Source organism: Argiope bruennichi, chromosome 8 (assembly GCF_947563725.1).
Source record: "Argiope bruennichi chromosome 8, qqArgBrue1.1, whole genome shotgun sequence".
NCBI lineage: Eukaryota > Metazoa > Arthropoda > Arachnida > Araneae > Araneidae > Argiope > Argiope bruennichi.
This window is the reverse complement of record NC_079158.1, coordinates 113,887,522-113,913,823: the sequence shown is the minus strand read 5'-3', so window position 1 is coordinate 113,913,823 and position 26,302 is coordinate 113,887,522. Positions and strand designations below refer to the sequence as shown.

General features: G+C 28.1%; 1 protein-coding gene across 5 annotated transcripts in view; it reads left to right on the top strand.

The window, feature by feature from the left end:
• Positions 1 to 1,675: 1,675 nt before the first annotated feature.
• The window catches only part of LOC129980836 (coiled-coil domain-containing protein AGAP005037-like), a 1,244,995-nt gene continuing 1,220,368 nt past the window's right edge, over positions 1,676 to 26,302 (top strand). For 3 of the 5 annotated variants that reach the window (XM_056091256.1, XM_056091255.1, XM_056091253.1), the window contains exon 1: positions 1,676 to 1,845. The gene's annotated coding sequence lies outside the window, so the exon portion shown is untranslated. The remainder of the gene's footprint in view (positions 1,846 to 26,302) is intronic. The other 2 variants (XM_056091251.1, XM_056091254.1) reach the window with 2 other exon arrangements.

Here is a 26,302-nt window from a genome sequence, read left to right as displayed (position 1 = left end):
AGTAATAGAAATCAAGCAATATTTAAATGGAATATTAAATGGATATTTATAAATAATATATATCTATAAATCATGCTCATATTAAGAAGAAATCTAACTAGTATTTGATTATTTTCTTTAAATTTCAGTAGTAGAAAAAAGCGTTGTTTTCCTATTAACACACTGAGAATAGTTTAATATTTGGTCCCTAGAGGGATAGTATTTTTTAGGGTGAAGTTTTCAACAACAAAAAATAAAATATTTCTTAGAAAACAGGTAAATTTCAGAACAAAATTGGATAAATATAGATTTTGAAACGAGTTATTAAAAAATCTCGGATTCCTCAATGGAAAGATTTTAAGATAATAGTTAATTAACTTTGTTAATTTCTATCTTCAAATGTTTCTAAATCAAAAGTTTTTTTTTTCAAAATTAATTACTTTTGTTAATTAACTAAGCAATTGGTGTGCCGACTAGAACAAAGTTGACCCATTTCCATCGATATAGATTTGCGAAGATACCATGTCATATAACTAAGTTACAAAGGAATTCCATTTTTTTGTTAATTATTCTCTTTATTTGGTATAACCTTCCCTTTCACTTTATTCACATAAAAACATCCTCCATAGTTTGATTCCTTTTTGTGTTCGATAACCCAGGTGTTATTTTAAAAATGACTTTTTTCTATATAACTGGCTCATCTTTAAAATTTGCAAACGAAACCCTTTTGAAACACCCTGTACATGAAAAGATCTTAGCCATTTAGAAAATTTTGCTGAAGATCTAAATGGCTAGATTTCTAACAGGAATATTTTAAAAATCAAAGTAATTAAATTATTTCATAAATATTTGAAAAATTGAAACAAATTTAAATGATTTATGCTAAAAATAATAAATAATATATATGAATATAATGGAAGAACTATAATGATAAAGTTCCTCTTTATCGAAAGCATGAAAATATATAAATAGATATTTAAATTCATGTTTTTATAAAGTATGCATTTTTTAAATATCAGTGACAAAAAATAAAAAAACAGAGATACTTTAATAAATTTTACAACCTTTACGTCTATTTATTCTCCCAGCTCTTCAATAGAGAAAAAAATATCATAAAATATTATGCTTATTAATTTTATCACTCCATATAACTCGAAATACAAAAGATCCATTGATGAAATTATGTTACTAAAATTATTGACATTCCATACGAAAACCATTCAAGTATAGAAAATTTAAATTTTTCTGCATATAAATCCTTTCAAAAATGCAATTTAATATTGTAATGCAAATATTAGAAGAGAATAAATAAAATATTTTTCGGATGGTTAAAAATCGAAATAACGACGAGTATAGAAAATATCTTTAAACATAATAAAGAGACAACATTTCTCATTTTTAATAACTCCACATCTTTTACTACTCCCAAAAAGGCAAACAAAAACCTTACAAAATACCCTCCTCCCCCCCTTTCCTGAATCCACTCCATTTTTCCCGAAAAAGTTAACAAGTCTCTGGCATTTTTCCCAATCCCGACTCCACTCTGGAAACGGCCATCTTAGCCCTCTCTAGATCTCCACCAGGCGGCGCTCTGCTCCCCTCGCAACCCGATCGTTGCCACCGGTCCACAAAGAAATAAAAAAAACAATAAGGAAGGAAGGCTCCAGTGCATCCTCCATCGCCTGGGCCAAAAGCAGAGCAAACGACTGCTGGTGCTGTGCATTGGATATTCCAGTGAATCTCCAAAAAACAACGTGCTAAAAGGCAGTCCTGGGGACTTCCCAATCCCCTCCATCTCGGGATCTAGTTCACTCTGTGTGATTACAAAGCGAAAGATGTGATAGCAAGGATTTCTCCAGGCCGGAGGTAAGCGAAGGCGTTGTTTTAATGTTCTCTGACATCGTTTGCAATAGTTGGGATGAAATGGCTATCTGTAAGGTCTCTTGGGAATTCTAGGGGTGAGGACGGGGGAGGGAAGGAAGAGTATGGTGGAACGTTTCCATCTCTGTGTTTCCTGCGTTCTGGGAAGGACAGTAAAAAAGAATTTATATTCCGAACAGAACTAATTCGCTCTTCGACGAAATGGAACATTTCATTCGATCGTATTTGTTACTGACATTCATAAAATTGTGGTAAAAGTGTTCCACATGTTAAGTACTGCAATGTTAAGACAATTCACAAGAATTTAATGCAGAAATAGGTCTTGTGAAATGTTGCAATTGGTAAGTATACTGAAATGAATGAAAATGAAATTTTAGTAGTTTTTATAATTATGTTTAAAATAAATAACAAATTATGTGTTAAGATAATTATCCTTGATTATGCAAATAATTAAATTATGCAAATAACTAATTCAATTTTATTGTTGCTTTGTTGTTGTCGTTGCTGAATTAAAAGTAATTAGTATAAAGATTTTATTCGATTCTTACATAAAATTTTAGCAAATGCGCGTTATAATGTCAAGATAATAAATTCTGATTATATCAATAAATAATAATTAATAGTTTTGATTTTTATTTATTCTTATAATCTGCGTATTCAACATAAAGTTGGAACAATAAAGATGATATATTAATTGATTTTTTAGTAAACTAACAGTTATATGCTTTTAATAGTATTTGTCTTTAGAAAATTTATTTGAATAAGAATGTTATATAATTAAAATAAATCTAAATAGCTAATTAAATTGTTTTATTTTAATCAATAACCTTAAGAAGGAACAAAACTAACTAAATTTATTTAAATCATTTATTTCATTAACTATTAATCTATTAGTACCTACTTTCTCTCAACATTTATCGTATTTTATTAATAAGGAATTTCTGAAATACGAGGAATTTCATAATTTCCGACGTTTAAAATAAAAATAATTTTTTAATGAATACATTGAATTTTTTATGACAAAATTTGTTATGCAAAATTAATAATTTCTATTTTAGTTGGATATTTTAAGGCATTCAAAACTAATTTATAAAAGTAAGCATTAAGCCATATTCATAGCTTCTTTATTAAAATAAATAAACATGTCGTTTTTACAAATAGAAACATAACAGAAAGCAGTTTGAATTATTTATTTTTAATCTGTGTTCGACTTTCTCGTCAATTTATAGATTTTTTTCAAATATCAGCCCAAACTTGTAAATATTTATGATAATTTCAAAGTGAAATAAATGCCATTTTTTTTATCGATCAGTGGTTAAATTAATGGTTACACCTTAAAAGCTAAAATAACAATCTAACTATTCTTCATATTAAAAAAACAATTTTATATATATTTTCAATAGTGTTGAATATATTAAAAATTTACTATATTTATTGTAATAATACAGTGCTTTTTATGATATTTATTTAATATCGGTATTTAAATTCAACGAAGAATGTGACACGGGGTATTTATAAACCAGTCTATTATGTTTTCACTGGTGTTTCCTCTTCACATAACATCAAATGGAACGTCCATGCTAATAAACCACTTCTTTTACACATTTCAAAATTTTTGTTCCGATAGTAGTATGAATTTATTTTGAAGTACTTTAATCCTTTATATTTTGTGAAGCGTAAAATACATAAAAACTGAGACTATCGAAATTTGCAGCATTTCGGTTCTTGAAAATTTAGAAATTTCAAATAGTTGGAATATTCGTTTCAGCATTCCGATGGAAGTTAGTCTGTTGAAATGAACTATAAGAGGTAACGAAATAAGCAAACGATAACGAAAATAACATTTTTTGATAACATTCTTTAAAAAAAAAAAATTAAAATCTTTAAATTCATTACAGAAACAATTTATGTATAATACTGTAAATGAAGTGATTTTTAATTATCTTTATATATTTAAAACAAATGAAGGTACTTTTTATCAAATAATTTATTTAACAGTTTTATGAAAAGAAAACTGAGTTCTCTTTCAAAAATAAATACTTTATATTAATATTTTAGAATATCATTCATTTATAAGCATTATCATTTTTATGATATTAATTCACATTTCTTTTAATAGCAAATATCCTGTTCTAAATATACCAATATATTTACGATACCTGTGTTTTGTTTCGTTGCCATCTTAAAAATCTTTTGCACTTTAATTCTGAACTATTTTATTGTGGAAATTATTATTTGTTATTTTAATTGTTTACAGATTCTGATATCGTTCATAATCGATATCGTTTGCAGATAGATTTATGATACTGTTGGCATGATAGGAAATAAGTTATCCATTAAGCAAACGATACTCAGCCTTTAATGTATTTTTATGTCATATCTGACAATACATCAGATGAAAATAGATATGCTGATTTTTATAATTATTATAAAATAATTATTTTGTTATAATTTTTTTCCCGATTTGCTTTTATGACAGAAAAGTAAAAATACACTAAAAAATGCTCTTTATTCGTTATGCTTTTACGTTAATAAATATTAATAAAATTTAAAAAAAATAATATTTATAGGCTGACATACAATCTTTAACATGCGATTGCATCACTTAAAAGCTTTGCAAAACGCTCTGCAATGCCAAATTTCATAGGTAATTACTTCTTGGGAAAAGTAAAAGCTAAGAAAAGATTTTTCAAACTTTTTATTAGATAAAAATTAATTTAATTTTTCAAGTTTCTTCGTTATTAATTCGAAACATAATGCCGCATAAAAATAATTTTTAAAATACCTTAAAATTTAAAAAATAACTTTTCTTTTTCATCACTTTTATTTCTATTTAATTTTTCCTTAAATTTTAATAAATTTTCAAGAATTTTAAAGAACGTTTTTATTATGCATATCATTGTTTTAGTAAATGTGTTTATATATTCATGACAATGTTAAATAATTTTTTTATGCTCACTATCGCTGCTATATAATTACGAGCCAATTCTAAAAATAATATTGAAAAAAAGTATCAATTTAAAGAATTATCGTTCGACAATGTTTTATGTATTAGATCAAATCTTATTTTAAAATTTTATATAAGGAACAAAAAACAAAACATTCTTTAGAAATGTGCTATTTGGGCAGTAACAAATTAAATGAATTTCGGTTATAATAAATTTCTAATTGCTAATAAAACCGTAGGTGACTGACACATAAAATAATAATATTGAAATGCATTATAAATGAATGGAGGAAATGAACATATTTTCTCTTTCATAACTACCATTAATAAAAAATTTTGAATTTATTTTTTAAACCGCCGTTCTTTAAGACTGAAACTGTATTACATGTGTACTAAATAAATGATCCGATTTCTAATGTAAAACATTTTACAAATTCACATAATTTCATACATTTTGCAAAATAAAAGCCAAAACTTATTTTAATCATGGAATCATCCAAAAAAAAAAAAACTCTTTTTAGATATTGATTTAGTTCATATATCCGAAAACATATTTACTAAGAATCTTTCTTTCTATTACTATAAATATCACTGTCTGAATTACTAAATGAATATCGGAAAAAAAAACTTTGTAATTAATCCATTATCTATTCTTGGAATTATAAAACGATTACCATTTACCATGTATATCAATACAATATTGTGTCATTCAGGGGCAAGATTTTTATATAATGGATTTCCTTATTTAGTCAATATAATACTGATAAGTATTATGTTATCGAAACTTATTATTAATATTTCAAGTTCTGAATTCATTTAATCTTTTTTTAAATATTTTGATACATTACTAACTTTAATAGTAAGTGTAGAAATCATATTTTTTAAAAATTTCCAATAAATTTTAAGCAACCAGCCTTTAATTTTAGAAATCCATATGTATGTTAAAATCAAATCAAATCATAGTCTATGAAATGAAATAAATTGAAAGATGAGAAATCATTGGTTATAAATTATACAATATTTAAAGGAGTTCATGTGATTTTGATAAAGTGTATCAATAGTATTTGATAAGAATAACTAATTAATAATATTTTGCTTCTGTTTCGTTTATTATTGCATAGTGATAGATTGATATTTTCATTCAAAAATTCGAACTATATTTAAAAAAGTTTCAATTCATGCCATTGAAATTAAATTATGTCTTCAAATAAGGCGCTAAAATTTAATTAAGGAATCTGGTGTTCTTTTACTAAGAGAAAAAAAGAACTTAAAATAACGATCAGATTAATATAAAATTGCATGCACAATATTATATGCCATATTACTAGCAAATTCTTAGTTCGTCTGATGATAATATCCGAAAGGAAGTTTATATCCAATATAATAACAGAAAGTGTTTTTATTGTACATTTCGTAATGATACTGATTATTTTGGGAGATATCTTACAAACTATGAATTAAAAGCTGTAGATAAATATATGAAATAAAATAAATGAAGAAATTGAGAAAAACTATTTCATAAATATATAAAAATGAAAATTTAAGACTGATTTATTTGTTATAGAAGTACAGATATTATATATATAGAGAGATTATATAATTTATATATAGATTATATAATCAATATATATATATTATATAATCTTTATATCTAGAGTATATAATTTATAATTTTTTTCTTAGATTCTTTTCTATTCTTTATAGTATCTCATCCAAGAATATAATCTTATAGATTATATAAAATCCTTATAGATAACCTTATAGAATTTTTTCTGACTTTTTTCATAACTATTATGAAGTACGAGAAAGGTTTAAAAGAAGGTTTATTACAATTAATAAAATTTTTAATGCTTTACTTATTAAAGCTTAATTTCCATATATAAAAGATTACTTTATATGCATTTTGATATTTTCATTGAATGAAAATATTACGTATATACTAAATCATTTTACTTACTTGTCTCAAATTTGCCATTCTTAATGCTTAGTTAAATTTTGTAACATTCTTTAAAATTATTTACAACTTTTGAACGAAATTAATTTTTGGGTCGATTTGGTATAGCCTGTAATTTTTTTGAAATTCAAAAGTTGCATATATTCTATCTTTTTATCTATCGTTTAATTAAATCCACTTTGTTTCTATCTTTAATTCTTCTATCTTTCTATCTATCATTTCACTAAATCTATCTCTTTTTTTATCTATTTCCATACTATAATTCCATATTCTAATTTTAATTAAAAATAAAATTGCAGATGATAATATAATTTTCAGTATTATAATATTTTATATAAAAGTTATTTCTACAGTGAAAATATTATGGATATCTTAAATGCTTTTGTTTAATTGCTGGCATGCTATGATTCCACTGAGCGCGAAGATTTTTACTTTTCCATTATGGCAGCTATCATAAATTAATCTGATAAGCGAGAATTGTATTTTTTATTAATATATTTCAAATTCCATTCTCATATATTATAAGGAAATAAGGAATTAAGAATTATATAAAGAATTATATAAGTATAAGAAAATATTCAGCTTTCGCAAAACTTAATTAAACAGTTATGTTATTTTAATAAAATGTATAAAAATGCTTTCATTCCAAAGAATTCCGTTTTATTCGCAATTAGTTATTAATTTGCGATAGTTAATCTCCTTAAGTCTTGAAGTATCTTTTCAAGGGAATGTTTTTTACATTCCATTGCTTTTCCTTCTAGAATATACCATTTAATAGTAAAAATGTTTAGGAATTTTGAAGTTTTATAAAGTTTTATCACAATAAATATAAATAATATTCACGTTTAAATTTGAATATCGTTTTCAAATTAAACTAAAAATTCTATTCAGCTGGGAATCTTGCAAAATTACAATTTGATTGATAGACAGATTTTATTAAGATTGTGATTTTATTATGCAACAGTGTCTCATCTTAAATCCATTTCGTTCGGCGCTATTATTACATAAAAATGTATTCGCCCTTTTCGTAAGCTTTATTAAGACTGAGTATATGTACTTCGGTATGAGTGGTTTTACTTATTGACTAATATAACAATACGAAGATTTAAATTAATAGTGATTGGTTTTACAACATTTACAATTCAAGAAGTCGGCTACACGAAATTAATGAAAAGGGAACATCCAATAGCAATTCAAAGTAACTCTCCAATAATAGATGTATTTAAAAATGAGTAAAAGTTTGGATTATGTAGATAAAGTTCATGAATTTAATTTAAATGTAACATTTGTATAGAAATTTAATGTTTCGTTTCGCAATATAAGTTATTAAAATAAATATAATTAAAATGGTTTGTGCATCATTTTATAAGAATCTAAACAATTTGATGATAATATTTTATAATTATAAATTACGAACATTTGATTAGCAATTTAGAAGAATTTAAATAATTTGATGAAAAGTGTTTATTAGTAATCTTAACGTTATATTGATGAAAATTTGTCTAATAAATTATGTAGATTTGAGTGTCAATTAAGAACCTAAACAATTTTATGAAATGTGTTCACTAGTAATTTTAAAGAAAGTTAGAATAAATCTAACTGCCATACATTGTAACGCAGATATTATATTAGATAAATACAATAAATGTGTGAAAATCGCTTTCATAAATTTATATTAGTTTTATAATTAAAGAACAGATAATGCACAAAGAATTCAAATGTCAAGTCTTATAATCATTTTAAACAACATTTTGATTTAAAATAGCTATTTTCTCAAAAGTTTCCGAGAAAAAGTTTAGTTTAGTTATATTAATGTCCCGTTTTAAAGCAACACTAGGGCTATTTTGGGATGGATCTCGTAATTTTGAACCACAGTCAGATGAAGAGGATGACACCTGCCCGAGGAAAAGATAAAAAAGAATTCAAACTTTGTTGCAATATTAAAAATAACATTTATTTTATAAATTTGCAATATTTATATGAAGATTAAAATATGTGCGAAGCATAAAATTATCTATACGTTTATATATTTTATATAAGAATATGATCTTCATAATTAAATTATCTATGAATATAATTCGTAATGTTAATGTCAATAATTGTAGTTTGTTCAATTGGATAATTTTGGAAAACGAAAAAAAATGTCATTAAAATAATTATAAGATACCATCAATACTTTACAAAAATTATAAGTTTTTCAAGTATTGCATTTTGTAGATAATCCCTCTGCGGTTGCAGAAATGCTTCAGTTAACAATGTTATAGCTATTATTTTTCGATATCAAAAGCCGACCTACAAATATTGGTTACGTAATTTCATGATTTATTTATTTTTGAAACCAAAGCAGAAATCTTATTGCATTGCAAGAAAAAATTGGATTGGCATTTAATTCTTTTATTAATAAAGAATAACAACAAGAAAAATGAATAAATAAATAAAACACAAAATCCGCTTCTCGAAGAGGAGTAAGATAATATTTCCGAATTTATTAATGTATATTCCAAAGAATGGAAAAAAAGATTAATTCCGTAAGGATTCTGTCTGCTGATTGTTTTATTTCTTTACACAATAAAGAATAGATTTGGAATAGATTTTGTTAAGCAGGATATTTGATTAGACTATTTCCAAATCTATATTTACAAAATTTATACATGTGATGTAAGATTATTTGTTATGAAATAAGGAATATTTATTAACAAATGTTAGCAAATTTCGTATTTGAAATGGGAATGTATTTAGTAATAAATATTTATTGTTTTACTTTTTACAGCTACAAAACTAAGCTCAAATAAAGAAAAATTTTAAGAAATTGAAATCCTTTCTGTCCAATTTTTTATTATAAATAAGGAATTTCACTTTGACTAAACAAATATTACTTATTGCTTAGATATTTTTTTCCCACGTTTAAAACAATATCTTGGTATTACAAAATTGAAAATAATATAAATATTTAATAACAATTGCTATTTTTGACGATGATTATAAAATAAAAAAAATGTAACATTTATTTGTTAAATCATTCTAAAACGGTGAAAAGGAGTAACAAAAATAAGATAAAAAATGTTCTTAATCTTTAAAAAAATATATAAATTATAAAAAGAAAATCTAATGAATTAGGAACAAATATTCTTTTCCGTAACACTACAATATGCTTTTAAGTGCTGAATAAGACATCGCATTTAAACCATTTTGTTTGAATTTGCTAATAAATTAGAACTTTTTATCGAATTGACGTCGAATGATTGTTTCAACGATTTAAATGCAACTAACACTGACATGACGCTTTCCTGCTCGTAGCATAGAGTTGCCAGAAATATAGTTTTACAGATATAGAATGCTACGAGCGCGAATATATTTTTAAAAAAATCAGATAGTAATATTTTTCTGTTTTATCAATTTAATTTTGTTATTACTTTAAAAATTTATTTCCATTATCAAATTTAATTTATAGTAAATTAAAATTTATCAGGCTTGACTTTCATAAATATTATTAATTATATGATTTTGGTGATCCGTTGTTTCATCGAGTTGTATTTTGGTTTCAATTAAATCTCTGATATTTCTGATTCTCTCAGGAAAAGTGATATAACCTTCAGTTAGTGTCACATATTTTAGCTGATTTTTTCTTACCTTTATATTTGTTTTGTTTATTTTTCGAATGGAGTTTTCGAAGATTAAGTTGAATTATTGGATATCAATATCTCATGAAAGTCGAAGTTGTCCGCGACATTTAAATCCACAATGTTTGTCTTAATTCACGCTCATTTAAATATGCAAAATGTAGAGTGGATTCAATAATTAAAATGATGCCTTTCATTTTATTTCTATTAATAACAAAGGACATTGTGTGTATATGTGCGCGCACGTGCTTTACTTTTCATTTCATCTCTTTCAGCAACATAGGAGATTGTGCATATATGAGTGCATTGGTGCTATGCTTTTCATTTTATCTCTTTTAATAAAAAAAGAAGATTGCGTGTATATGAGTGCATTGGTGCTATGTCTTTCATTTTATCTCTTTTAATAAAAAAAGAAGATTGCGTGTATATGAGTGCATTGGTGCTATACTTTTCATTTTACCTATTTTAATAAAAAAGAAGATTGCGTGTATATGAGTGCATTGGTGCTATGCTTTTCATTTTATCTCTTTTAATAAAAAAGAAGATTGCTTGTATATGAGTGCATTGGTGCCATGCTTTTCATTTTACCTATTTTAATAAAAAAGAAGATTGCGTGTATATGTGTGCATTGGTGCTATTCTTTTCATTTTATCTCTTTTAATAAAAAAGAAGATTGCGTGTATATGAGTGCATTGGTGCTATTCTTTTCATTTTATCTCTTTTAATAAAAAAGAAGATTGCGTGTATATGAGTGCATTGGTGCTATGCCTTTCATTTTATCTCTTTTAATAAAAAAGAAGTTTCCATGTATATGAGTGCATTGGTGCTATGCCTTTCATTTTACCTATTTTAATAAAAAAGAAGATTGCGTGTATATGAGTGCATTGGTGCTATGCTTTTCATTTTACCTATTTTAATAAAAAAGAAGATTGAGTGTATATGAGTGCATTGGTGCTACGCTTTTCATTTTATCTCTTTTAATAAAAAAGAAGATTGCGTGTATATGAGTGCATTGGTGCTATACTTTTCATTTTATCTCTTTTAATAAAAAAGAAGTTTCCGTGTATATGAGTGCATTGGTGCTATGCCTTTCATTTTACCTATTTTAATAAAAAAGAAGATTGCGTGTATATGTGTGCATTGGTGCTATGCCTTTCATTTTACATCTCTTAATAAAAAAGAAGATTGCGTGTATATGAGTGCATTGGTGCTATGCCTTGTATTTTACCTCTTTTAATAAAAAAGAAGATTGCGTGTATATGAGTGCATTGGTGCTATGCCTTGCATTTTACCTCTTCTAATAAAAAAAAAGATTGCGTGTATACGTGTGCATTGGTGCTATGCCTTTCATCTTACCTCTTTTAATAAAAAAAGGAGATTGCGTGTATATGTGTGCATTGGTGCTATGCTTCGCATTTTATCTCTTTTAATAAAGAAAGGAGATTGCATGTATATGTGTGCATTGGTGCTATGCTTCGCATTTTATCTCTTTTAATAACAAAGGAGAATATATGTATACTTATACACTGGTGCTACGTTTTTTATTTTATCTCTTTCAATAGCCTGGGAGAATGTATGTATGTGTGTGCACTGGCGCTATGCTTTTCATTTTATTTCTTTTAATAACATGGGAGATTGTGTGTATATGTGTGCACTGGTGATAAACAGGACTAAATTGTTTGTTCTATAGCTGCCGGATTCGGGAGAAGCGAACTTTGAACATTGAAAATATCTTACGATGTTTTTGAAATTTTAATTAGAAGCTCATTGATTGAAATCTATGTGAGATTGGACCGTTTTTCAGTGGAAAATATTATTGCGCAAATGTGGTTTTTATATTAAATAAAATTCAAAGAAGTATTTTCTTCGGATTTTGACACTAAGCTTCCCTATTCCTTTTACAAAATTTTCGACAATGCAATTTATTATTGCAGTGAAATTCGAACCATTTCCATTATTTATCAAACGCTTAAACATATATTTTTTTTTTCATCGTTGAGTGCTTAAAAAGAAGGACTCTCATTTTTATTTGCGCAGTTAAAACGAAAAATAAGTACGTAAGTTCTAGCTCTACCAAAAATAACGGACAATTAGCAGATAATTGATTATTCAGACAGTTACTATTTTAATGACACTTTGATTTCATGGGGCTTGACTCCATTAACAAGGTCCTTTTACACAATAAGCAGAATAGGTAAGGCGATTTAAATAATGCGGCTTTAATGTCAATACAATTAGTGCTTTAAAGTGCTTCTTTTAAGGAATCCTGAACATGAAGTTAGGCATAAGAGATTTTATTGAAGTTAAGTACAGCAGCATTCTCGGAAGTAATTGGTTACTAAAGGTAGGTTATAGTGACAATTAATAAAAATGTTTAGTATAAAGTAGGAGTGAAGTTTGGTAAACACCTCTTTTCTATGACATCTTCCAAAGGAAATAATAATATCAAAATGTGTCTCCCCAGTAGCAGGATGGGAGGCTTGAAGATTAATTTCAAATTATTAAATAATAACATGTATGACTATTTAGTATGCTGATTATTATATTTAAAATGTTCGTGAGCCATTAATAATGCATTACACAAAATTCTAATAAGAAAGTTATACTTTATCATGACATTTCCAAGGAATATGAAAAAAATAATTAATAAATAGACTCGATTTCCCTTAAATTATAATAATGGAAAAAAACTTAAATAATATTGCGTCGTGTCAAGTAAAGAACACGATGTCATTTCCTGGTCACAATGAAATATATTGCTGAAAATTTTGTACAAAAATTATTAAAAAAAATCTCTTTTGTTAAATATTACAAAATAATAAAAATTCTCATTTTACCTTTCTATATTTTCAATTATTGTAATACAATTAATCAGTAATTCAATGATTAAGATTTTGGTAATTTTTTTTTCTCTATCGCAAGCAAAGTTAGATAAGTTTAATTATATTAACATTTCATTTGAAAGCAACACTAAACCTATTTTTGGACGAACCTTATGATTCTGAACCTCAATCTGATGATGACACTCGAGCTGACATCCCCTTTCTAAATTCCACCCTACACCAGCATATGATGTTGTCATATTTAGCATTTACTGGACCTACATCGCGACTTAATTTTTGTGGAATCGAGATTCTAAGCTGGAGATATCTGGCTTTGAGGCCGAGACCTTATAAATAGGCTGCCGTGGCCCCTCTTAATCAAAATATTGTTACGAAATTTCCGGGGTTCGTTTGGATAGTGGAGGTTATATGGTGTGAAGAACGCTCAATTACCAGGCGGCAGTAGAAAATAAAACAACGACGTTTATTTACACGACGACACACAGGACAGCACAAAGACGACAACTATATACAGCACAGAAGACGATTACCTTCAGCCGAGACGCAGCAACAACAGCATACACAGCAGCATATAACAAGACTCTGTTGCAGACAGTAGCGCACAGCTTAGTTCAGCACTAGCTTCACTCCGTCGCTTCCGCTTATCTCTGGAAGGCCAGTTCTTTATCGTCGATTCCGACTACTCTTGACTGACTACGGCTGGTTCACGACGACTCCGGCAGCTGCAGGCTGCTCTTTTTATAGGTCTCAGGAGGTGGGGCTAGAAGTCTCTCAACCAATCAGCAACGTTCGAGGCGTATCTCGGTTCCTACTGGACAATTTCGGGAATAATTTATTTTGGCGCCAAAGTCGCCAAATTCGTCGCCAAATGGTCGCAAAGTTTGTCGTCAAGCTCTGGGACCTACTATGGAACCAACTATGCTGGGAAGCCGCATCACAGATTCGTAACAATATAGAAGGAGAAAACATAAGTAACATTCAAAATATTTAACAGGGAATTTATAGCAACATTCCATGTTTTAGACATCTCCGAGTGCCTCTAAAAATTCCTTTTTGGAAAGTTGCCTGCCTCTGGCTATATTAAATGGAAAAGCGAATGAACTTGAAAAAATAAATTTGATATGTGTTTTGATATGAAGTTATCTTTACTATATTTTAGATGGAAAACATCAAGGAAAGTCTTTCTATCTACTTGCCCATTTGCATGTGAGTTAGATAACTTAAAAATGTAGAGAGCTAGATAGATGAAATTTTATGCATGGAAATTTTATACATGTGTCAGATTAACGATATAATAAGTAAAAGGTTTGGAAACGCACAAAAAGATGCTCAAGGGAATGAGTTTGTGAGTTTATTAGTTTGTACTAAGTTTTATACCCCTCAGAGATCATCTAAAAATTTACAAAATGGAAGACTTTAAAGGTCTTCAGTATTCAGAACTCCAGATGATAATTCGCAAAACAACAGAAAAAATCTCAAATCAGCCTGAAAATACTTTTGAAAATGTTTTTTTTTTTTGTCTTATAAAGTATTACAAATAAATGTAAAATTCCTTATTAAAAATTCAATATGATTTAATAATCTTACAAGTACTATATGACACAATAAATAACGTACTTCTGCTCTTACAAGCTTGTTGGATTGTTTTTAATGAAATAAATAATAAAGTGTTTTTATGTATGCTGAAACACCTGTATTTTATTTATGATTGAAATTTTTAAATAATATTTTGGAGTTAAAAATCATGAATAATGCGGAACAATGATTAAAAAGTGAATAATTCACCGAGGTGAATTACTATTTTATAGTACTAGGTAGTTAAATGCAAAAAATATGCAGCAATATTATAAAGTCTCTCTCTTTGATAAATTAATATTATTACAGAAATACTTTTCTTTTAACTAAGCAACAAATATTTAAAAATGATATAAATCACTTTTATTGTATTATATCAAATGATTTTTAAACTAATAAACAATAATTTTCGTCTTAATGACGTGAAGTAACTTCAGTGTCTTACTAAAGACAATAATGTTATATTTAATATAGTAATAAATATTGCTATTTTGAAATATTACCGCATTGAAAAGAGGCAGTCGACTCTCCATGGCCCAATGGTCATAGCACTGGTCTTATAATCAAGAGACCGTAAGTTTGAATCCCGCTAGAGACAATGCGATTCACAGTCTGTGTAAATATTTAATTCATTTATTTCATGTTCCAGAAGATTCTGGACATTTCTTTAGTTTACCAGGCAAGTGTTTTGGACTTTTCTTACTGTCTCCAGAAAATTATTCTGGAACTTTCCCTGCTAGTATAAAAGCAGAAGAATTGTCCGTCATTGTATTCTGAGTTCAGTTAATAAATGGGTTTAGCTCTACTTCTTGTGTGTGTCATTGAGTTCCACACTAAAGAAACTACGTGACAATATTAACTTATGGGTGTTGTTCAAATTCCGTATAAAGATTTTCTTTCAAATAAATAAAATAAATATTTTACTAGATATCATGGAGTCTATTAAATAATATCCAAGAAGAAATACATAAAGTCCGAAATAATAAGATGTAATCCAGATAGCGATGGAAAAAATATCATTCGAAATTTCAAAAAGAGAAAAATGGAATAAGAAAGAACAAAATATCGATTTTGTTTCTGATAAAAACAAAAATTTATCGTTTGTTTTGATTTAAAGATTTAGAATAGTCGGAAGTAAATTGTCTTAATCAAAATTAAAAAGGGTATTTAAAGATTTAGATTTCTTGTTCGCTTAAAAATAAATTCTTATAAAATCCTCCGTTCTTTAATGGCATGTTTTCAAAATGAAAACAGTCGCAATAAACTTGAGAAACTCCCCAATAAAAACTGCCATTTTTAATAGAAAGAATTTCATTTATTCTCTTTTTTTTCTCTCAATGAAATATTTACAAGAAATGAAATATTTGGCAAGATGTCAGAAATTCACCATCCAATCTGTTTAAAAAATTATAAGTGGTTTTAAACTCGCCACTAAAATAAAAAGAGTTTAAACTCGTGACTTTATTTTTCCAAGTAATAGATTTCCGTGATAAAGAAACTTTTATTTTGAAAAATATGACGTACTTCGATAAGAAAGAGCAATTTCTTACCCATTATTCACAATAAAAATTGTTTAAGGACATGTTTTTCCGTAAAAGAATTTTTGGTGTAAATGCATAAAGACGGAAAAATTTTATTTTCGAATTTTAGAAAAAATGTTAACGAAAATTAAAAGGTTTTAAAAGAGAATTAATAAGAAAACATAAATAATTTTTCTCAAAATTATATCTTAATTCTTAAATAAATTGGTGTCAGTAATTATTCGTATATATATATATATATATATATATATATATATATATATATATATATATATATATATATATATATATATATATATATATATATATATATATATATATATATATATATATATATATATATTCAGCACTCTTGTAAGAAATAAAGAAATAAAAAAGAAAGAAAGAAAGAAACGGAGATAAATTTTTGGAACAGTAAGATAAATTTAATAGTTCTTTTAAATTATTTCATAATTTAGTGTTTTTACTTTAAATGGATTTTCTTTATTTATTTTTATTTTTACTTCTGTATTGATTTATAAATCGTCTGGGAAAATAATAATTTGTAACATTTTTTTAATTCGAATATTTAGTCTATTTGCAAGAGAAATGCCTTTAATTTTAGGACTACTACAAACTTTTAATTTTCTCCTACTACAAACATCTTATTTTCCCCATCTTCCTTATTTTATCCAATTTTATAAATGCAAATAACATTTATGATGTTTTAACTGTTAAAGTAGAAATAATAATAATAATATTCTATTCTGCAAAAGCTTACAAAATAATCCTGAAAGAAAGACGTAAACTAGAGACCTATTAAAGTTAGTTTTTTATTGTTACGTTCTGTTTTGGTCAGTGAACCATATGCTGAGAGGTAATTTCTTGAAAAATTCCTTGGATTTATCTTAAGTCTTTTGGCGAAATAGATTAAATTTATTCAATCCCGAAGCATACTATTAGTGCTGCATCTGAAAAGCCTTTTTTAAAAGAATTTCTAAGAAAAAGAAAGAATATAAATAGTTAATTCAATTCTATTAAGACCTACAAATAATCCTGAAATAAAAAAGTGAGCAGACGGCTTATAAAATTTATTTCTCTTTTATCTCTTTTTGTCTGGGTGAGTGGGTCACATATTGAAGGGTAATGTCTTGAATAAATCTCGAGTTGGTCTTGAATGCTTCAATCTATATTTTAAAAGTCAAATAAATTTATTCTGTGAAAGTAAATCTGCATATAGAAGTATTCTATTGATGTAGCAAACGAACATGATTTTTCCATGAAAAGAAATTGAAAACAATAAAAATTGAAAGTGAAAAATTCCTGTATACATATATTCCTGTGTACACATACTCCTAGTATACATATTTTGTCTCCAGGAGTATATATTAAAAATAGTGGAAATTAGAAATAATTCATGTAGTATTGTTAAAATATAGAAACAACACATTCAATAGAGAGATACAAACATATTATAGACATTAGCAGACGATTTATTAAAGTCTATTTCTTTTTTGTCTCTCTTTATTCTGTTGAATAAAAAAACTTATTCAGGAATATTTTTTATCTTGAACACTTCTTAAATAATCTTAAATTCTAATACATTTTTAATATAATGTATATGTTTTTTATTTGTATATATATATATATATATATATATATATATATATATATATATATATATATATATATATATATATATATATATATATATATATATATATATATATATATTACAGTGAGAGTTACGGTTACAGTGAGAGAGTTTTGAAATTTTCGAATATCAACACCCACTTTTTCCTTACGCAAATTGATCAGCGTAGTGAAAAACCACAAATGGCGTTGGAACGATTAGCGTGTGACGAAAATTGCCGCCGTAAAGCATATGCAAAGAAGAGCATTATACAGGACTAATGACAACACAGAGAGGAAAGAGAAAAAAAGTTTTTATTGGAATGGAAAATTATAATTACAGGTTTTCAACGTGTTCATCTTCGCAGGCAACAACGCATTGCATTCGGGAGATTGTGGACAACAATGCCGAACGTAGCATGAAAGGAGGAATCTGCATAAATTATATATATATATATATATATATATATATATATATATATATATATATATATATATATATATATATATATATATATATATATATATATATATATATATATATATATACGTGTGTGTGTGTGTGTACGCGAGAAATTTGTACTAGAAAAGAACCAGAAACATCAATAAATAAAAAATAAAGAAAAGAATAAAACCAGTTTAGGGAAAGGTATCCTAGACAGATAACCCATATGCAAGTATCCAAAAATTACTTGCATATTTTTCTTCCGTGATTACGTGCCAATTTATAATCTAGGCATAATTCTATGCGTATATTCAACAGTAATAAGTATTAATTTATACAATCAGCTTTTGTTCTTCATTCTTTTTCCGACAAAGTCTGAATCTTCTTTGTTGTGAGTAGGGATTGCAATACCGGTATACCGGGATACCGAATACCGGTATTTTAAGCCATTTGTACAGTTTTGTAATACCGGTATTCACAAGTTTAAATACCGGTTTTTCGGTATTTGCTGGAAATTTTTAAAATTGTCTCCATTATATGTTCAGGTATAGCGAACATAGCAAAATAGTATACGTTTTTGTTTTTATGTCTTCCTAACGGGAGAAATTAATTAGCTAATTAATTGCTTAAATCTAAATTAACGAAACATGGATTATCCCTGAAAGAAAATATTGTATCCATAACAACTGATGGAGCAACAATTATGAAAAAAGTTGGAAAGTTGATTGGTGCAAATCAGCAGTTGTGCTATGCACATGGAATTCAATTAGGAGTAATTAGGAGTATTATACCAACAAAATAAAGAACATCCAAATACTGTGGATATAGAAACTTCGGATTCCAACTTTGAAAAGAGAGTGAGAGTGATATTGACACTGAAGACTATGACAATGTAATTGTTGAAGAAGATATTGCTAATGAGGATGAAATATTAACCTATGAAGAATTGCTTCCTATAATTTATAAAGTTCGAAAAATTGTTAAGATATTTAAACGTTCCCCCATAAAAAGGATATATTACTTAAATATATACTAACTGAAAATAAAACAGAATATATGTTAATATTAGATTCTAAAACACGTTGGAACAGTTTACGTCTAATGATGGAACGGTTTTTGAAACTGAGAAATCCAATCCAAAAAGCAATAATCGACTTAAACCTGTAAATTAATTTTTCAAATAGTGAATCCGATTTAATATCCAGAACTGTATGAGCTCTACTTCCAATAAAACTGACTATTGAGGCATTATGTGGGAGAGATTCTAATTTATTAACAGCTAATTCAACAATAAATTTCATGTTGCAGTCACTGAAAGAACAGCACACATCACTATCTGAAGAATTATATATTACATTGAAAAATCGCACAGAAGAAAGGCATACCGAAATTATAAATGTCTTATGGTATTTACATAATTATAGTGATTTTAAAAATGAAAATGAAAAAGAAGAAAAGAACCAATTCAAATCTGATTAAGTTTAGATTAAATTTTCTTAAAATTTTTTAACCCACAAACCTATCCACATTCAGAAGAATTCGGTTCAATTATCGAAGATTATGATGTCACTACTGTCGATAGTGAAAAGGAATTGGCTCTTCAACAAAAATTAGAATTAGCGATAAATAAAATAAGTTACAAGTTAAGAATAAAATAAGTTATAAGTTTATAAGTTACAAATTATTTTTTGTGATATTTACACTCTCTAACATAACTGCCAGAAAAAAACAAAGAAACACCTGTGTTTTCTTTCTTTTTCTAAAATTTCTAATACCGGTATTAAAACCGGTATCCCGGTATTAAGATTTCAAAAATACCGAATACCGGTATTGAAATTTTGGTCCGGTATTGCAATCCCTAGTTGTGAGTATTAATCTTAAGACGCACTTATTCTGGATGTGGCTAAATTAAGTAGATATACATTCAATAATTTCATTTAGTGAATAACCATTCTTAAAAATTAAACTAGTGGCGACTCGTGCACTATAACCGTAAGGGTGTTGTATCTTATATTGTACAGTGACGCCTTTCAAAAAGAGCTGAAATTTGGTATTTTCTAATTATTTTTATATCTGTTCTGGGATACAGAAAACATCCGGGATTTTGCGCATTAGGCGTTCATTTCGCCAGAATACTGATGAGATCAAAGATTGAAGAGTTTTTAGAATTTTATTTCTCAATGCATTGGTATCAACGGAATTGGGTGATTTAGCTACCATGTATGAAACACAAATTTGAACTAGCCATATGAAAAATAAATACACGTTTCAATTTAAAATAAAATAGTATGGTTCAAAATGACAAATAGGAGAAGTAGAACGGAAAGAAAAAGTATATAATGGAACGAACATCCAAGCTTAACAACGGACTCCAGAATGTTTTTTTTTCTTATTCAATGCATATCACCCCTGTACTGGGTAAAATCGTTTAAAAGCGATAGTCTTGATTTCCTGAAACGAATAATAATTGTTAATATGTGGTAGTATCAACTGCGAAAAAAACCGGCTGCGCATTATTTATGTATACACATTATTGATGTAATCCAATTGTGTGGATTCTTTTGGATAGTTTCCTCTGAATATTGAAAGCTCAAAAATGAGTGGTATTAAGTTGTTGATGATTTTATATATCGTATATCATGCGTCAATTTTGCACGAATATTAAAGCATGTCAGGATTTTTCTGTTGTGAATAAAGCTTAAAACTTTATTGTATGACGATTTTTCAGATGAAAGGTTCGAAAACTTGTTCAAAATTTTCTTTTTCAGTAACATAATTTGTCAAACAATTATCTCTATGTCATAGCTTACGACATCTTTTTAAAAGAGATTTTTAGATTCAAACATGTCAAAATTATTCATGTTTAATACATAAGATAAACAACATGTGATTCTATATAGGAAATCTATATCTAGAAAACTGTTCTATCTGGCAGACATTATTAAATCAGACAACAATTCTCGGAAATGATCAGGACTGAAATGTCATTAGCCTTATCGATTAAACTAATTAGTTTCATTTGATAATTAATACAGATAACCTCGCCTTCCTCGGACAATTTCTCAATTAAATATTCCTTTACTAAGCCCAGCGTTAAATAGTACATAACTGCGACCGAATGCATTCCCTGTTTCCACCGAAATGATGCGTAAACTCTAGTATTGTTGTTGACACGCAAATAAACAGACGAAACTATTCTCTCTAACTATTATTATAGAGACCTGGGGCAGATGGCAGTGATCCTATCTCAGTTACCGTTAAAGTTAAGGTTGGCTAATTCCTGTTTTCGGGTAACGGTGGTTGAAACGCAACATTGTATTCTCCTGCATTGCGTCTGCGCCATAATCAGATGCAAACGGGTGGAGGTAGTCGGAATTCTAATGGAAGAGAAGATTCTTGCAAACTTCTGAGTTTAATCAGTATGCAAAGATGATGTTCGTAATAGAAATCCTGATCTTTAAATCAGGCGAGAACTGTCCGCTTCTGAATCAGAGCAGATTAAACGTATTCATTCGAACTTGGCTAACGAGCTCTTAACTACTCTAGTACTAATTATGTTCTGTGTTTCAGGGGGATACGGTATGTTATAGAATGGGATTTCCATATATCCATATTTATTAGCATGGTATATAAAGGATTTTCCGGTTGGGTTCCGATTTCATCAACCGTTTTGGTATAGAGGCCCCAGTAGAAGTCAAAACCCTAGTACATATTTCGTAGATGTTGACCAGGTGTCAAAATATTGTTCTTTGGTGGATGAGACCATGGAAAAGGTGAACCACTTTCAAACTAAATCAAAGGTTTTTATTTTATGTGGACACGACGAAATTGGTACTGTAAGTTGTTGCCAATATTGGCCTTTATATATGCACAGATATATATTACAGTCACAGCTAATATATGGGTATGAAAAAGCTAATTGGAACGTCAGTGGATAATCACTAAGATTCGAATCCATGTTTCGAATTCGTAAATCCCCACAATTCAAAATAAAAAACGTACTGTTACGAAATTTTCGGGGTTCGTTTGGATAGTGGGAGTTATATGGTGTGGAGAACACTCAATCAGCAGTCGGCAGTAGAAAATGAAACAACGACGTTTATTTACACGAAGACACACAGGACAGCACAAAGACGACAACTATATACAGCACAAAAGACGATTATCTTCAGCCGAGACGTGCAGCAACAACAGCATACACAGCAGTATATAACAAGACTCTACTGCAGAGAGTAGCGCACAGCTTAGTTCAGCACTAGCTTCACTCCGTCGCTGCTCCTCTTAACTCTGGAAGGCCAGTTCTTTACCGTCGATTCCGACTACTCTCGACTACGACTGGTTCACGACTACTCGGCAGCGGCAGGACTGCTTCCTTTAATAGGTCTCAGGAGGCGGGGCTAGAAGCCTCTCAACCAATCAGGAACGTTCGAGGCGTAACTCGGTTCCTACTGGACGGATCGGGAAAATTCTCAATGTTTCGGGTATAATCTATTTTGGAGCCAAAGTCGTCAAATTCGTCGCCAAGTCGCAAAATGGTCGCCAAGCTCTGGACCTCCTATGGAACCAACTATGCTGGGAAGCCGCATCATAGATTCGTAATAATACTTTAATATGTTGAATCTACTTTAATGTGCACCTTAACCCCGCCAAGAATGCCAATAAGTCAAAAATAAGGATGGGCGGCAAGTTAAATAGTACTTTGAGATAACTAGAAAAACTTCACCACCTGTTGGTTTGGGTTAGTAAAGTTTGTGTTTAATAGGAATAAAGTATGGTATAGAAGGGGATTTTTATGTATACATACATACATAGTATACGGTTACATCTAATATATGGGTATGATAAAGCTAGTTGGAATGCCGATGGATAATAGGTGAACAATTAGTAAGATTCGAATTCATAGGGCCTCACGGTTCAAAATAAAAGATCCATGGCCCTGAAATCTACTTTCATGGGTACCTTCACCTCACCAAGGATCCCAACAATGCTAAGTCAGTGAAATTAAAAACCAAGATGGTTAGTGTGTTAAATAATATTTTACATAGGATAGCTAAAAGAACATTTCCACCTAGTAGTTTGGGATACGATATTGGCATTAAATTCAAGGGGGCCCATTAAAAATGGCTTCAGTAATGAAGATTAGGAAGTTCCTATAAGAACGGAAACATGATATCATCCTTGATTAAGATAGACATAATTTCTTCATTAGATATTCATTGTGGATTTTTACATAATACACTATAAGTTAAAGAACTTTTTAAAATGTTTTTTTTTTCACTTATTTCTTATATTCTTTTTACGCTGAGGGTTAAACCATAAACAATAACAGATCGTTTTTTCTGTGGTTCATAATAACTTTGACTATTTATAATAGAAATGATTATTAATAATGATGATATGCTTTTTAAAAAGATTCTCATTTACCAATTTGATCGAAAAATTGAAATGTATATGCCACTTTTGAATCACCAAACATCATTCATTTAACTCGGGGAGTTCTTGCATTATTAATCATAGCTTCTTCCATCTAATTGTCTTGACGAGAGGTTAAGAACCTTCATTTCAAGCGCTCCTCCCATCCACTTGCAAAACTGTTAACAGACAAACTATTAATTCATTAACCAATTTGACTGACACATATCTAAATTTGAATTTATTTATTTGAAATAAGCACATTACAGAGAGTGAATCCATTTTACAGAGTGCATTCATCAAAAAACAAAGAAGGAACACTAGCCACAAAGCAAATTAAAACACACACACAAAGAAAGGATCAGCAAAGAATCAATAACTACAAATTTTTAAACTACATATAATGCAAACAACTAGCAATAAAAATGCAAACAACTAGCAATAAAAATGCAAACAACTAGAAAGGGTCAAAAAGTAAAACACACACAAACACAATGGCAACAAAAAAAGCATGAGTACACGTAAATATCAGAATATATACAGTTAAAAATAATGTGTAGTCAAGAATTAAAAAAATAATAATGAAGGGAATAAAAAATAAGTAAGGTCAAGTAGATAAAAGTGTTAGGCCGGTGGCTTAGTGGCAGCGCTTCGTGCTCCCACCGCACAGGTCTGAGGTAGCCTGTGGTATCCTGAGGTATCCTCGGGTATGCAAGGTCAACTCAGCCTTTCATCCCTTCCGTGGGTCGATAAACTGGGAACTACACACTGGAGGTTCCACGTTAGGCTGACCATCTAACCGGAACGTATGCCTTGCACCCCAAGGCCCTCGGTCAAGAAAGCAGATATGGGCCTTGGCCCGCTTTGTCTGTCGTGCCACTGAGTTTTGTTAGTTAAAAGTTAAGAAGAAGTCGTTTTAAAAACGCTTAATGCCAAGTTCCCCAGAGATCCAGTTTAAAGTCTTAAACTTATTTGTACAAAGAGAATGTTTTAGTATAGTTAAACTTGGAATAAACTTCTGCAATAGTATTCTGACTTTTTAAAGATTTTAGAGATTGGAGACTTTCAATCTATCGAACCAACTTTATAAAAGGAAAGAGAATAAGAAATATCTCGTCTACAATACAAAATAGACAAATACAAAATAGACAAGAATATTGACATATATCTATCTATTTGACACAAATCTATAATTATGTGTTAAGATCACATACTGAAATTTACTTTTCTTCTTCTTGAATTTTGGAGTCATCACTCTGATATATACAAACGGTCAACTTTTCTATGAATTTGAACGAAATTTTATGATATATTGATAATTTTATGTCAAGTATCATTGTTGCCTTGACTCGAATAAATAACCATATTCGAATATACATGTATAGACTTTTCGTTGAAGTGTGGTTTTACTAGATTATCTTAATTAGATACACTAAATATCAGAAATACTAATTTTTGGTTTGGTTTGTTTGGAAATAATAATTTCGAAAATGTGTAAAATATAAAGATTTATTATAATTTGAATTTTTTTTTTATGATTGCAATACTTTCTCTTTTTATAATTCACATATCAGAGAGTTAAGTATCTCAAATGCAGCATTTCCATTTATAATGTATGCCGAAATCGCATTTATTTTATACTAGTCACCGTTGGAGGTAAGTTGATACGGCGGGAATATATGAGGTATGATTACAATGGGGACGAATTACTTTGAAAAACACTGTAAAAATAGTTATATTTTTAAATTTTAATATAAAATAGATTGGAACAGCATGTATGAAAAAAAACATATAAATAAACTGCCAAAAGGTTTTTAAAAAAGAAAAGAAAGAGTGTAGTTTATTTAAATTTTTTTACTCAAAATGATATAAAGAAAAAAATTTTAGTTGATATGTTTATGATATAATTTGTGCAAAATCTTGAATATAGTTTAAGAAATATTTTACCCATATTATATTTTGAACTAAAAATTAAACTGTAATTTTATCCAGCTTTTAAATAGTGGAGTTCAAATGATAAATAGATTGAATTTTTGATTTTTTTTAAACATCTTGAAGTATTAAAACAACTACAGAATATTTCTAAATGAATAGATTGCTGATTCAATCTCTGTCGGAAAGTTGCTTTAAAAATTATTCTCTGTATGCTGAAAGGATGTAATAATTTAAAAAAGATAATGCGCAGAACTATCACAATTAAATAACTTATTTTAAATTAATTTAAAAAAATAATATCTTTTGAAATATAAAAGTAGTGAACCACATTTATAGCATTTTTATTTAAATCGATGAATAAATATTATCCGTTCTGTATTAATATATAAAATTATTTTTAAAAATGATAAATAATTAGTGGCTTTGAAAATGCTTAGAAGAGTTATGATAAAATATTAAGAAAATTCACAACAAATTGCTACTTTATATACACACTTGAAAATTCATATTTTAAAAATGCTATTTATTATTATATGAATGCCAGTATGAAAATATTATA